The sequence below is a fragment of the Acomys russatus genome, chromosome 4, assembly GCF_903995435.1.
Source record: "Acomys russatus chromosome 4, mAcoRus1.1, whole genome shotgun sequence".
In the NCBI taxonomy this organism is placed as follows: Eukaryota; Metazoa; Chordata; class Mammalia; order Rodentia; family Muridae; genus Acomys; species Acomys russatus.
In genome coordinates, this window is record NC_067140.1 from 6,397,119 (window position 1) to 6,412,184 (window position 15,066).

General features: G+C 44.6%; 1 protein-coding gene across 4 annotated transcripts in view; it reads right to left on the reverse strand.

Annotated features, from left to right (window-relative positions):
* Positions 1-13,395, reverse strand: part of LOC127187600 (protein NDRG3) — a 62,068-nt gene extending 48,673 nt beyond the window's left edge. For 2 of the 4 annotated variants that reach the window (XM_051143660.1, XM_051143658.1), the window contains exon 1: positions 13,258-13,395. The gene's annotated coding sequence lies outside the window, so the exon portion shown is untranslated. The remainder of the gene's footprint in view (positions 1-13,257) is intronic. The other 2 variants (XM_051143659.1, XM_051143657.1) reach the window with 1 other exon arrangement.
* Between the last annotated feature and the right edge of the window lie 1,671 nt (positions 13,396-15,066).

Genomic DNA, 15,066 nt, shown 5'->3' on the forward strand with positions numbered 1-15,066 from the left:
GAAGAAATCTAGGGAAAACGAAGTTCAGTCACCTATGCTGAAAAGCCCAGGGCTATGTAGATCATCTTTTTGAAGTCTGGAAACTGTTGTGCGATTGGAAAGTGAAGTGCAGGGGAAATGTTCCTAGGAGGAAGGCAAGACACCAAGGCTCCCTGACACACACAGAGCACTGGAAAGGTCTTGCACCAGGACCTGGGACTTTTAAGTTATGTGGCAAACCTCTGAATAGAAAACACAGAAAAGGCCAGGCACTGGTGGCTTATGCCTTTAATCCCAGCACTCAGGAGGCAGAGGCAGGTGGATCTCTACAAGTTCGAGGCCACCCTGGTCTATAGAGCAAGTTCCAAAACAGCCAAAGCTACACAGAGAAATCCTGCCTTGAAAAACCAAAAATAAAATAGAAAGAGAAAACAAAGGAAGCACAGAAACTTTGCTCAAGTGAGTATATTAGGTCTCTGCAGAACACATAGGTGTAACAATGCAGAGCCAGGAGTATGGCTCAGTGGCAGTGTGCTTACCTAGCATGCATGAGGCACAAGGTTCCATTCCTAGCACCAAAAGAAATAAAGTCTAGTGATGCAAAATGCAAGCCTTTGCCCACTCAGAGAGTGGAAGCCTGGAGATGCATGGACCTTCTGCTCCAGGAGACCAAAACGACATTAGGACTACCCTAGACATGGCAGGCCCATAACTGGCTGAGCAACATGGAGCAAAGCAGTTTCTCTTTCGGGGCCTCAGTTTCTCTATCTGTAAAGAGAAAAATTTGGGCAGAATGATCTTTTTGGGTCCTGAACAGGACTGGCATTCTGAACTCTGTAAATGTAGCCCTTCAGTCCGTACTTTCCTCAGGGTGAGTGCTCAACTTATATTTCATACTTCACTGCAATTCTAAGAGGGCAACCAGTTAGCAGCCTAGGATGAACCACGAACTTGGGGGCCAGGTGTGGTGGCGCACGCCTTTAATCCCAGCACTCTGGGAGGCAGAGGCAGGAGGATCCCTGTGAATTTGAGGCCAGCCTGGTCTACAAAGTGAGTCCACAACAGCCAAGGCTACACAGAGAAATCCTGACTTGAAAAACAAAACAAAACAAACAAACAAACAAACAAAAAGAACTTGGTAAAGGTACCTTTGGTCTGACCCTAAGGAACATGGGAGTCTGTGTTGTGAAATTTCTAGTGCTTTTTTTAAGCAATAATAAAGTACCGTCTTATTTCCTAGCTTTCTTCCACGCCCAAGGTAATTTGCTATTGTTGGCTTTGTCTGGGCATACCAACACCAAGATACTCATTTGTATTCTAGGAGCAAAGTCAATCACTTTTGGTCTTAGAAAAATTGCAGACCCATTATCAAAACAGAATGAAGGCAGCAAACAAGAGGCACACTGTGGGAGAAATAGCTGGAAGGGGTCAGCTGCACCTAGTCCTGACGCAGTTACAGCCAAAAGAGACAGGAAGCACCCAGAGGCTTGGCCAGCACACAGACTCACATGTATTCATGGCCTCTCTCTCCTAATAGCTCATTGATTATCACAATGAAAAATAGAGCTGCTGGCATCTTTGCTGTTACAGAGATGGAAAAACTGAGGCTTAAGAAGACAAACAGACCAACTAAACTACTACCACTAATAAATGGCACAGCTGGGATTGAAACTCAAGTTTTCTAACTGCAAATGTTGACTTTATTTCACACGGTTTCACACACTGCCTCACTGATCATGATAGACAAAGACAGTGTTGGGGGGATCGTTCTGCACATTATCATATTTGGTAAAACCCAGACATTTACAATGAGATGGCAATAGCATCCTCCTCCAAAATCTTTAACAACCAACAAAAACTGCCTCCATACAATGCCAAATAACCCTGTAGGGCACAGACATCAGTTAAGAAAACCACCCTCGCAAGTTTCACCAGTGGTGTTTCCATGTGTGTCCCACCTTACCAGGAAGAAAGAGGGCCGCCTTCCACCACACCTAGTGTTTGGAACATAGCATCGGAGCTGAAAGAAGCTTCCCCAGTGCAGAGGTGAGGTAGGTAAGGGCGAGGATGGCCAGGAGATTCCAAACAGAGGTGAGAATGGTGGGTCCTAAAAGGGTATGCTTGAATAACTGGAGTGCAGGAGGACAAGTGAGGACGCTCAAGGTTAAAAAAAAAAAGTATCACACATAATACAGCACTGTAGCTTTCAGAGAAGGCAAGCTACAAAGGAAACTGAGTCAGGAAAAAAGGGCACACAAACCACTTTATTGTATGGACAACACTGCTGGTTTCTAAGAAGAACGACACAGCTTAGCTTTATCGATTGTTTGAATTGCTGACGTCTTTGCCAGGTGTGGATAAGCGTTTCATCTCACCACTTGAAAGGCAGAGGACGGTGGATTGCTGTCAGTTTGATGCTCGTTTTGTCTATACAGTGAGCTTAAGCTAGCCACGACTACACAGTGAACCTCTATAGAACAAAAACCAGAGGAGGAGGAAGAGGAAGAGAGAAGAAGACAATGACAACACCTTCGCCCGTTGGTGCCATCTCCACAGTCCCACTCAAGCCATACAGATCCTGCATCAGCCAGCCTAAGACAGGCTAGAATCTCACACCAGACACACAACCAGCAAAAGAGGTCCATATGCCCAGGTCACATGGCAAAACCACAGACAATATGAAGGCCGAGATAATATGTTTTCCCCAAACCCACTACTCCTATAGAAATGCTCTCCAGTGAGAATTACCTAGACAGAACTTAAAAGAACATCATAAACATAAAAATTCAAGGAGTTGAAAAAGGGCGTGAGCAAATGCCTCAGTGAACTTAGAGGATGGGAACAGACTCTTAGTGAAGTCCAAGAAGACACAAGTGTAAGCCTGAACGAAACGATGAAGACAATTCCAGATCCAAGACTGAGCTTAGGAAAGAGATAGAAGTACTGAAGAGAACTTAAGCTGAAATGAGATGCAACTGAAAAACTCAAAAGCCCAGTTAGAAAATCCCGGGTCGGGGGTTGGGGGATGGGATGGGGGAGGGTAGGAGGGGGGAGAGTGGGGGGGATGGGGTGGGGTGGGGGGAAGCCTTATCAGTAGGATGGATGAAGCAGAAGATAGAGGATCAGGACTTGAAAATAAAGTAGACGAATTGGACCATTCAAACAAATAATGTGAAAAACAAACAAAAATCATGAAAGAAAGTTTGTGACACAATGGAAAGACCAAATATTGCCAGGCAGTGGTGGTGCATGCCTTTAATCCCAGCACTCAGGCCAGCCTGGTTACAGAATGAGTTTCAGGACAGCTAAGGCTGCACAGTGAAACCGTGTCTTGAAAAAAAAAAATAAAAATAAAAAAAAGAGTACTTGCTGTTCCTCCATAGGACCTCAATTCAGTTCCCAGTACCTGCCCAGCAGCTTACAATGGTCATTAACTCCAGTTGCAGCAAACCCAGCAGTCTCTTCTGGCACATACATAAATTCAACAAAACACTCAAACACAAAATAAAAATAAAACTGTTTATTTTTAAATAAAAACCAAAATGTTTTTAAGTTTTATTTTTATTTTTTCAACATTTTACTTTTATTTATGTATATGTATGTGTTGGTATGCACATGTACTTGCAGGTACCTGTGGATGCCAGAAGAGAGCACTGGTTCTCCAGGAACTGAGTTCTAGGCACTTGTGAGCTGCTTGATATGGGTTCAGGAATGGAACCCAGGTCTTCTGCAAGAGCAGCAGGTACTGTTAAAACCACTGAAAAGCCGGGCACGGTGGCGCACTCGGGAGGCAGAGGCAGGCAGATGGCTGTGAGTTCAAGGCCAGCCTGGTCTACAGAGTGAGTCCAGGACAGCCAAGGCTAACACAGAGAGGCCCTGTCTTGAAAAACCAAAACCAAACCAAAACAACCACTGAGCTATTTCTTCAGATCCCTAAATAAATCTCAAAAAATAAAAAAATAAAAAAAATAAAAAAAAAAAAAAAAAGGAAGGAAACAAAGGAAATCTAGTGGGTGTAATGGCACATGCCTTTAATCCCAGCAGAGGCAGGTCAATATGTGAGTTCAAGGCCAGCATGGTCCAGTCAGTGAGATTCAGGGTTGTCTCAGAAAGCAAACAAACAAATAAAACCAACGAACTGAATGAATGAATGAGTTCACAACTGGTCAACAGGCAGAGAACAACTGACTGTGTGATGCTCAACCCTAATCAATACATCTACAACACAATCCCTATACCCAAGACTCAAGGAGCATCACCAAAGAAAGACTAAGAGCCAGATGACCAGGACACCTGCTGCTAGCCAGTGCCTTCCAGACATGACAGGGATCGTGTGCCCATGAAATCTCAATAGTATGGTTGCCTAAAGAAGACACGCATAATGACAACAGCAGTTGACATGTCAGTGTAGATGGGGGAAATGTCACAAAGCCCACACTAGACGAAGAGCTACAAGAAATCAATGGCGGCTGGGGTGGGGGTGGGGACAATCATTTTTCTCTAGGGACAAACTCCCTGGAAAGTTATCTAATCCAAAAAATGGTCAGCTCTAAAAATATAAACATACGGACTACACTAGGTGGACCAACCAGGTCATGAATTTGAGAAGGAGTTAGGAGAAGATACAGGAGCTGGAGGGAGAAGAGGAAGAGATGGACATTATGTAAACACAGTAGGAATTTCTCATGAATTAAAGCATTTAAGTTAAAAGCAAACAGAATCCTTGGTCTACAGTTTTCTTAGCTCTAATTGGACCTGGGAGCTTGAGAGAGCTTGGCCTCAATCCTAAAGATCACTTTAGTTATTTGCAGCAGGGCCCAGGCATTGTTTTTTAAAGGTCTATAGGGAATTCTTAAATGCAACTAGGGCTAGGAAGCACTGGTCTTCAGCAGTGTCCCTTTCCTCCAATAGGGAAGAGACACAGAAGATGTAAGTATTTGACTAAATCCACACACCTGAATGTGTACGGGGCTAAGGCCACTGCTTGGACACCAAGCTCAGATTCTGGAAGATATTCCAGGGCACTGGGCTACATTCCATACTTCCATCTATAAGAAACACAATTATGTGATGACTTGGCTCTTAAGTTCTGTCAGGCTTAAAGCCTGAATTAATCTAATCATAAAACCATTGACTTAAGCATCCTCCCAAGCATCTGAGGTAACGGATGTTGGTTTCACTGCTGTCCCCTGAGGGCCCTTAAGAAAGCAAAAGATCTCAAGAGACAGCCCTAAAGGCCACATAAACAAACCATGGAACAAACAGACTTCTGAAAATCTAGCTCACAGAGTATTCCCTGTGCAAACGAAAACTTGGGTATCTCTTTACAGGGAAAAACAGTTTCAGAAGCCACCTTCCTCCCTATATAAGCAAAAAAGAGGGGAGTGAGGGTAAAAGGTAGAGCTCTTCATTCTAACAGGAAACACCCTTGCTTCCCCTTGGCCCTGGATAAGGTACAACCACACCTCTTAAGCAGGCCCACCCTTCTGCTATGTCATTCTTGGGTTCTGGCAGCAGGTGGTAAATAGATTTGGAGAGACTGCCAAACTGGAAATCTGAGTCTACCCTATGTGTTCACTTTATGCATTCCAGGGTCTTGATACAGATAACGGCCAGAACAAAGCAATCCCCATGGAGGGAATCTTGTTAATTACAGACTCCCAACCAACTGAGAGTTTTCTAGCACAGGGCTTATCTACAGCAACTCTAGCACCGGAAGCCACCCTTCTGCCTTCCGCTCTTGAAGGATGCTCAAGATGCTAGGGAAGCTCCTGCTGGCAAGACCTGGTACAGAGCTTGGAAGAGCTCCTGGTTCCTACCAGCTGAAGGCAGAATCTCTGAAAACAGTGTGTTCCTTTCTACAGTCTGGACGGGGTAAAGGACAAACAAGAGCCCTGAAGGCAGTGCTTCACGCTCATACCTGCCATGGTTGCTGAGAGCTTTATCCATTCATTTTTCATGGTATGTCCCAACACTTACAAGATCATTGATTCTTCTTTATTTTTTTCAGGTTTGATTTCTGCAGAGGTTTGAATGAAAATAGCCCCCAGAGGCTCATATATTTGAATACTTGGTCCTCAGTTGGTGGAACTGTTTGCGAAGGATTAGGGGGGTTATGGCCTTGTTTGAGGAAGTGTGTCATTGGGGTTTGGGGGTTTGAAAAACCCATACCATTCCCAATTAGCTCACTCTACCTCCTAGTTGTAACTCAAAATGTAAGCTCTCAGCTGCTGGTCTAGCACCATGCTGCCTGCCTGCTGCCATGCTCCCTGCCAGGATGTGCATGGACTTTAACTCTCTGAAACTGTAAGCTCCAAATAAACTCTTCCTTTTATAAGTTGTCTTGCTCATGATATATTATCACAGTAATAGAAAAATAACTAGACATTTCTAAAGTCTACTATGAATTTCATGATCAGCAAATTTTGAAAACAGAAAAGCAATATACAAAATATGACCATTATTACAATGAAGAGACCAACACCTACCTAAGGTTTCTGGAAAAGCATTCTACCTGTGGGATGTCTAAGGACTCAAGTTACGTTCCAGTCAACACAGCTTCACACCATGTCAACACAGTGACTTTGAAGAAGCAGCATCTTCCAAGGTTAAAGACTGTTGGGAGGATCTCTGCCCCCCCCCCACCCCCAGCTTCTTGACTGAATGGAGACAGTAACCTGATCTCTTGCTCTGATGCTGCCAAGACTTAGAGATTAATGTACAATGCCCCTGACACTAAGATCTTATAACTTAAAAAAAAAAAAAAAAAAAAAACCAAACAACTCAACTTTTTGTTTTTAATACTGGATATCCAAATTAGGTCCTCATGCATGCCAGACAAGGACTATAAATAACACCAGACTCATTCACTTTTAACCATGATCTGAAACCTAAGACGCACTCTAGGATAAACCTGTCGTTTCTAACAAGCTGTTTTTTTTTTTTTAAACAAATGCTGCCTCTTGAAAAATTACCACAGTTATGAATTTATAAGATGACATGATTTCAAATTTTAAATTATAATTAGAGTTGGGAAGTAATTTCAGAGTATACTTATGATCTACTTAAATTTTCTTATCCTAATTTATTGGATTTATACGTTTGCAAGTCATCATACTGATAGTTTCCCCAAATGACAGCTATTTCCCTAAAAGTTAAAACAGTATCATCCTTAAAGATACCGAAATATAAGCCAAAAGGTCTTAATGAGTCACAAGATGAAGTGTAAGGAATGCATGTATTAGGAACTGAATATTGATCAACTAAAAATTCAGACTGTAGACTGTGGGCGTTAGGTGGAAAGATGACACAGTCATAGCTTGGGGGAAACTCCTCTACACTTAGGGAATTAATATATTTAAAAATGTATGGTGTGTGTGTGTGTGTGTGTGTGTGTGTGTGTGTGTGTGTGTTGTCTATGACACCTTTGTGGAGTCAGTCTCTCCTTTTACCATTAATATGGGATCCAGGGATCAAACTCAGATCATCAGGCTTTGCAGTAAGAGCTTTTACCCACTAAGCCATCTTGTTGGCCCCAGAAAACTAATCTTAGTTTACTATATTAAGTCTCTAGGAAAGACAAAAAGTAACATAAATAGGTAGGGTGACTAACAGTTCTATGCTACACAGCCCCACATTAGGTTTAATAGCATAGCGTGCTCAGTACTGTAATTAATGTTTACATGGAAGGCAAGTCAGCAAGCAAAGAAGACACAGTTCTTCCACAGGGCACCCCTATAGCTAGCAACAATAAATATTTACTCAGGACTGACAGTACATCGAGCCCTCTCGGGTACTGTAAGAAACAGAATTTTTTCGAGAGAATACCATTCCAGGGAAAGACCAAACCTAGAGCCTGGGGCATACCACGCATGAGCTCTACTACAGAGTTGCATACCCAGTTAAAATAATTCATTTTTCTATTTAAAATATCCTCCATATACCAATCAAATGTATATGAGTACATATGAAAGGACAGTAATGACAAAATTATAGGTTACTGTTATAAATACAATAGAGTTAACACTATAATTAAAGTGTGTGTGTGTGGGGGGTTTTTTGTTTGTTTGTTTGTTTGTTTTTTCATTTACCAAAGTAAACCCTAGCAGGTTTTACCTTTAATCCCAGCACTCGGAAGGCAGAGGCAGCTGGATCTCTGAATTCCAGGTCAGCCTGGTCTACAAAGCAAGTTCCAGGACAGCTAGGGCTACATGGAAAAACTCTGTCTCAAAAAACAAAATAAATAAACAAACAAACCCTGAAACCTATAAATATGTGTTTTCAATCTTGGCAAGTTTTTGTGTGTTGCTCTCAAGTAGCCTGTCTCTTAAATGGGGAAAGCTGATTTCTCAGAATAGATAACACTTTTTCTGTATTAATCCTATAGTATTATTAATCTTTGGACTTCAGAGGGCCCCTCCCCTCCCCAGTGCACCTTTCTGAGATGGTCTCATGTAATCTAGGTTGGCCTCAAAGTCGCTATGTGATAAAAATACTATTGATCTTCCTCTTCTACCTCCCTGAGTCCTTCCTAATGAACTGCTTCCTTTCATCTCTCTCTCTCTCTCTCTCTCTCTCTCTCTCTCTCTCTCTCTCTGTGTCTGTCTGTCTGTCTATCCTCTCTCTCTCTCTCTCTCTCTCTCTCTCTCTCTCTCTCTCACACACACACACACACACACACACACACACACACAGAGCTCCCCCCCACCCCCGCCTCCAACAACCAAACAAAAGCAAAACCTCCCAGTTGGCTTTTCTTTCCTACTATCCTCATTTCTTGCCTGGATTTGACCATCTATTCATACATTAGTGCGTATTATCAGCTAAGCAGAGCGCTAGGCTCAGATCCCTGCTCCTGGGAAGCTCACTTGTGATGCTAACTAACTAGAGTTGTTATCTGCAGAGCCCTATCACCAGACCCCAAGCTTTAGCAAAGGCTTTGTATGTCCAGAAGCTACCAGCATCTTCCATACAGCAGGTACTAAAGATGTTTGTTGTATGCCTAGATCACTTTAGCAAGCTCTTTTTAAAACCTGTAAATATTTTAGTACGAATCTTCAAGAAGGACTCTTTTTCTTTGCTTTTTAAAATACAAAAGCAATACATGCACAATGCAAAAATAATATACAAACATACAATGGTATAAATTTTAAAACTCAACTCCCTAGGCTTCTACATTCCTACATCTCATTTCTTTTGAAGTGATTATTATGGTATTATATATATATTTCCAGAACTGACCCATGCCAGTAACACACATAGTCAGTCTCAGCCTTAGCCTCCCCCCCTCCCTTCCTCTCTCCCTCCCTCAGTCTGTCTCTGGAACAAGCTCTTTGGCCTTTTCTGACTAGCTTTTCAGCATTCTTGTCTAACGGCTCTCAAAGTGTGGCCCTCAGACCAGGAGAACCAACATGATCTGGGAATGGCTTAGAACTGCCAGTTCTCAGGCTCCCTCCTAAGACTACTGAATCAGAAACTCTGGAGGCAAGCCAAGCAATGCGCTAATAAGCTGTCTAGTTGACTGATGCTCAGTAGAGGTTAAGAACTACTGTTCTTGTAGTGGCGGTGGTGGCGCACACCTTTAATCCCAGCACTTGGGAGGCAGAGGCAGGCAAATTGCTATGAGTTCCAGGACAGCCTGGTCTACAAAGTGAGGCTACTCAGAGAGACCCTGTCTCGAAAAAACAAAACAAAACAAACCAACAGAAAAAGAACTACTGTTCTGATAGAGTTTAGCCAGATCTTTTTGGTTTTGTTCTTTTACCCTCTACGCATGGCTGACACAGTTACCCTGCCTCAGTTTTATCATCCACACTTCAAAATGCTCTACCTGTACTTTCAGTTCTGACCGTATCAATCTGTCAAGCTCTGAAAATCCTAATTCTCCACCAAAGTGGTCTCACTGCTGTTGTGCACACTACTCCTCTTGACCTCTTTCCCAGCTCCCACAGCCACACCTACGCCCTCTGCCATCTACCTCGATATTATCTGTACCCTGTCTTCAGTGGCCAAGAACAGTTATCGTCTCCCTAATCGACCAGGTGCACCTTACAGCCACAAATATATTTATCTCCTCTACTCCATGATCTAAACACATACCTGGAATTTTAAGAGTTGCTGGTTAATGTCTTCATGCAGAAAAGAAACATTGGTAAACGTAATAAAATAAAAATGGTTCTGGGACCCGCTAGTCATGTTCTCTACCACTGGAAAATTCTTAATGAATGAAAAGTCTGGAGTGTCAAGCTGTAGGCCAGGTCTATGACCTCGGACAAATCCAGTTCTCAGGACACTATGTACTAGGGTGAGAAGGTTAGACCAATGCTTGTTTTCAGATTGAATATGTCTATGGTATTTTCTAAGCTGGGTGTGGTGGCACATGCTTGTAGCCCAGCACTTAGATAGAGGCAGGAGGGTCAGGAGTTGAAGGCCAGCCTGGGATACAAGAGACCCCATCTTTAAAAAAAAATTCCCACATTGGACTATCACTTCACTATATTATCATTATGCTTTGCTTATAATATAATGTGCCAGTTTTAGATAGGTGACAGTTAAACAGTGTTCCCTAGTTAGCTAGCAAACTGCTCAAAAAGGAACCATGTTTTATTCAGTTCTGACTCTTCCACAATACTCATTACCATGCCTTATACACAATAACAGTTCATTGTAATATTGGGAAATCATTTTTTTAAAACTCCTTAAGGAGTTTTAATTAGGGCCTTTCAGTGGGTAACGGTACCTGCCTGGCACCCTAAATTCAATCCCTGAAGCCCATATAAAGGTGAACGAACAGAACTGACCCCCCACAGTCACCCTCTGACTTCCACATGCATGGCATAGTATGTGTGCCTCCAATAAATAGATTTTAGAGAGTTTAAAGGAACATTATTAAGTCAGATGTGGTGGTTTATGTGCCTATAATCCTAGTATTCCAGAGGTTGAGGTCAAAAGACAGGAGTTGGAAGATAGACTGGCCTACAAAATGAGGCTCTGCTTAAAAATAATAATAAAATAATTGGGCTGACAAAATGGCTCAGCTGGTGAAGGTACTTTCCCCCAATCCTGCTGGCCTGAGGATCAACCCCCAGGACCCACAGAGCAGAAGAACTGACTCTCCAGAATTGTTCTCTGACCTCTACAAGTACCCTAACATACCCACGGCCATAGGCATAGGCACAGGCACACACACATACAGATAAATACATCTAAAAACTAACCCAAACAATAGCAGATTCATTTATGAGGAAAACCTATGCACATATCTAATGTCCTCAAGAGGCCCTTCTGAATATTATTAATTTTTACTACAAATATCATGTATTGGTATACAATAAAAAAAACTACGATCACTATGATGTCACCTAGAGTAATAAGCCACACAGAGCATAAGAATGAAAAAAATGCATCTCACATTAACTTCAGTACAAATTAAAATGACATAAGCCTCAGGCACTCCTACTGCCACACAGAAATAACCCCCCACCCCCCCTACCCCCACCCCGTAGGCTAAAGAAGCATATACAGCTCCGCCGCTGGACAGACTTCTAGAAGCAAGACCATTATCTGCAAACTCTGAAAAAACGAAAGGGTAGACATAAGGCTGAGTGGGGAGAATCAGAAGATAGGTCTAAAGGGAGGGGCAGCAAAGCAAAAGTGACCGGCAAGAGGCCATCACCCTTTGAGTAATAACAAGGAACAGTGGGCAGTCAGTATTTACCAGGGGTTTAGGAGGCAGGCACTTGGGGGTGCAGAGAAGAGACGGCGCCTGACGTGGACGGGCGAACAGTACTGGGGATAAGACACAGGCCTGCAGCCTGCTGTGCATCATCTAATTCTAGTTGGGAAAATTAAGCAGGGAAGGCTTTCCAAGAAAGGTGAAAATTTTTTCTTGCGGAGCCTTTGAAGTGTGGAGGAGGATTTGCAAAGGGAGGAAAAGGCAGTCTGAGCTAGTTATTTTGGGGACCAAAAAAAAAAAAAAAAAAAAATCAACACATTTTTATAGCTATTCAGTTTGGAACTCAAATCAAAGGAGGAAGGAGGTGTCTTAGAATCTGCACTGTCGTGTCAACGCTTTCCCGGTTGATCTTAAAGCCTGAAAATGTTCAGGACCAGCTTTGGAGAGGAGCCAGAGAGTTCCAAAAGGAGGTGAGTACTGGCTAAATCTGCTCTGTCACCTCCACAGGTCCAGCCAGGCCAGCTAGCCTAGTCGTGGCAGCTAGAGAAGGAAGGCTAATTATACCTTGGAGGCTGGGGGGTGGGGTGGGGGGGTGAGGCAGGCAAAGCTTACAGTGTTCTGTCAGGGAAGCCACCAGGGGAGAGCCTCCCTGCTTAAACCCTAAGGCTCCAAGTCTACCGGTGACAGGGAGGAGAGCTCCGCGGGGGGCGGGGCTTGGGGGGGGGGCTGGAGAAGGCTTCAAGAAAAAGAAGGGGCAAGCACTGGATGGGGAAACTGTGAGGTACGAAGGCGAGACGATCTTAGCAAGTTCCCTTGGCACAAAGCGGGTATTTGGAAGAGAGCCAGCTCACATTAACACCGCGATTCTTATCACAAGAGCACTTCCATCGAACTGACAGGAAGATAAAATTCTATTCGTAGCCCACTTTTACGACGTCTAAAAGCAACTCTAGAAACGACAACTGTATTTCAAAAAAAAAAAAAAAATTAAAGACACAAGATCGAATCTCACCAGCTCTGGCCATCAAAGTCCCAACTCCCGCCCCCCCACCCCGAGTTAAGAGCGCTGGCCGTGTCACTTGTCAGTCGCATGACCTTGGACACGGCATATCACCTCTGGGTGCCTCAGTTTCCTTGGCTACAACGTGCGCTTTATGCAAACCAGGGGTCGCGGGGGTCTCAGGAGAGAGGGACACCTCCGTGGCTTTGGGAAGGAACCCACCAAAGGCGAGTCCAGGCCCCTAGCAAAACTCTCGGCTGTGAGGGGCAGCGGGGTAGGTGGATGCTCAGCTCTAGGAGCTCCAAGCTCCGCCGTGGGAGACGGAAAGATGGTGACACCCTCAGGAGGTTCCCTGCGATGGAGGGGGCAGGCCTCCGGAGCGAGGCTCGACCCCAGCAGCGCACACGCTGCTCCCCGCGGGCAGGGTGCCGGCAGGGGCGCGGGAGGCCGGGAGAACACACCAGGCACCGGGGGCTCGGAGAAGGCCGGCCGCGAGGACCCGGGGCCTGCCGTATGGCCATTGGGCCGCAGCGCACAGGGGAGCGACACCCCGGTGTACCGCGCCGGGCGCCCTCCGCCCGCTGTGGTAGAGGCGCTCACTCACCTGAAGCGCTAACGCGGGCCGTCAGTCAACAGCAGCTGCAGCAGCAGCAGCAGCAGCAGAAGCAGCAGCAACGAGGGGCGGGGGAGAGAGGCGCTGCGCGGCGCACGCGCGCTGATGATGCCGGAGCCTTACGCATGCGCGATGCGCCTGCTTATCCTGGGAACTACAAAAAAGATGGTGGCCAGACCTGGAGAGCCCAGCAGCGCCATCTTGATTGTAGTTTTCCTTCTTGCGGTGTCTCGGAGGCTATGGCCTTGGAGAGGGTGTGAAATGCTCAGTCTGCATACCTGCCTACCTCTCCCACTTGATTAAATTATTAGTAAGCCTTTATGGGCCATGACGTACTTATTTTAACAAGGTTTAAAGCTACACTTAATATCATCTGGCGCTCCTTAGAGTCTCAGGACTCAAATTCCTGGTCCTCTTTCACCTCTTACAAGCGGCAACCATATCATTATTTGCTTTCTTGAGTGTTAACAGGACAGATGGTTGGGGGTTGGGGCGGGAGGGCGGGGCTGGGGGGGGGGGCAGAAGGGAGGCAAACGCCTGTAAACCCACAGGCCGAGGAAGGTGGCTTGCTATGAGTTCGAGGTGAGCTTAGCCTACAAAATCCAGGAGAGCCAAGACTTTACAGAGAAACCCAGTCTTGTAAACAAAATAAGGACCGGAGAGATGGCTCAGAGGTTTAGAGTGCTGCCTGATCTTCCAAAGGTCCTGGGTTCAATTCCTAGCAACCACATGGTGGCTCACAACAATCTATAATGTGATGCCCTCTTCTGGCCTGCTGCTGTACATGCAGGCAGAGCACTGAATACATAATAATAAATAAATCTAAAAACAAAAACAAAACAAAACCATGAGATAATTATTCCACAAAAAGCGACTGCACATATTAGGTTACCCACTCAATAGTTAAGATTTCGTTAATTGTGCACCCGTGCCTCCCTGTTCATAGGGGCAGGGATGTGCATGTGACCCTGCCAGAGCTGGAGTTACACAATGGTGTGAGATAAAGTTGCTTGGACTCGAACTCCAGTCCTCGGCAGCAACAGTACACACTCCAAGATACTAAGCCATCTCTCCAGACCAGAATACAAATACACACGTAGGCTGCATGTGGTTACCACTTTTATGACTATTTGACATATAGTCATTTGAGGAGAGACAACTTCAGTAGAGAAAATGCCCCCCAACAAATTGTCTTCTGTATTTTCTTAATAATGACTGATGTGGGTGGGCCCAGCTCACTGTGGGCAGGTGGTCTAGGACAGTGTAACAAAGCAGGCTATACAGGACAGGAGAGAGGAGCAGGTAAACAGCATTCCTCTATAGTATCTGTTCTCAAGCCACAGGCGGCTGTCCACTTGGGGGTCCAAAGGGCTCACTCACGGGGGTGGCTCATATCGGGGACTTACATTTTGATTCATAACAGTAGTAAAATTAGTTGTGAAGTAGTTACAAAATAATTTTACGGCTGGGGCAATCACAACATGAGGAGCTTATGTTACTAAAGGCCGCAGCAGCGTTAGCAAGGTTGAGAACAAGCACGGCCTGTTAGTTCCTGCCTCCAGATTCCTGCCATCTTCCCTCAGTGAACCTTAAAGTGTGAGATGAAACAAACTCAGGCCAGGCAGTTAGTCCCAATCCAATCTGAATGAAGGCAAAACTAGTATTGACAGCTTTTTATTAATTGATTTATAGTTAGTTGTTAATGTTTACTAAGTACTGATCTGGTGCCAGTTCACCCTGACCACCCATGTAAATGACAAAGACAAAGCCTCCCTCATACCGCTGTGTTAAGCACTAATA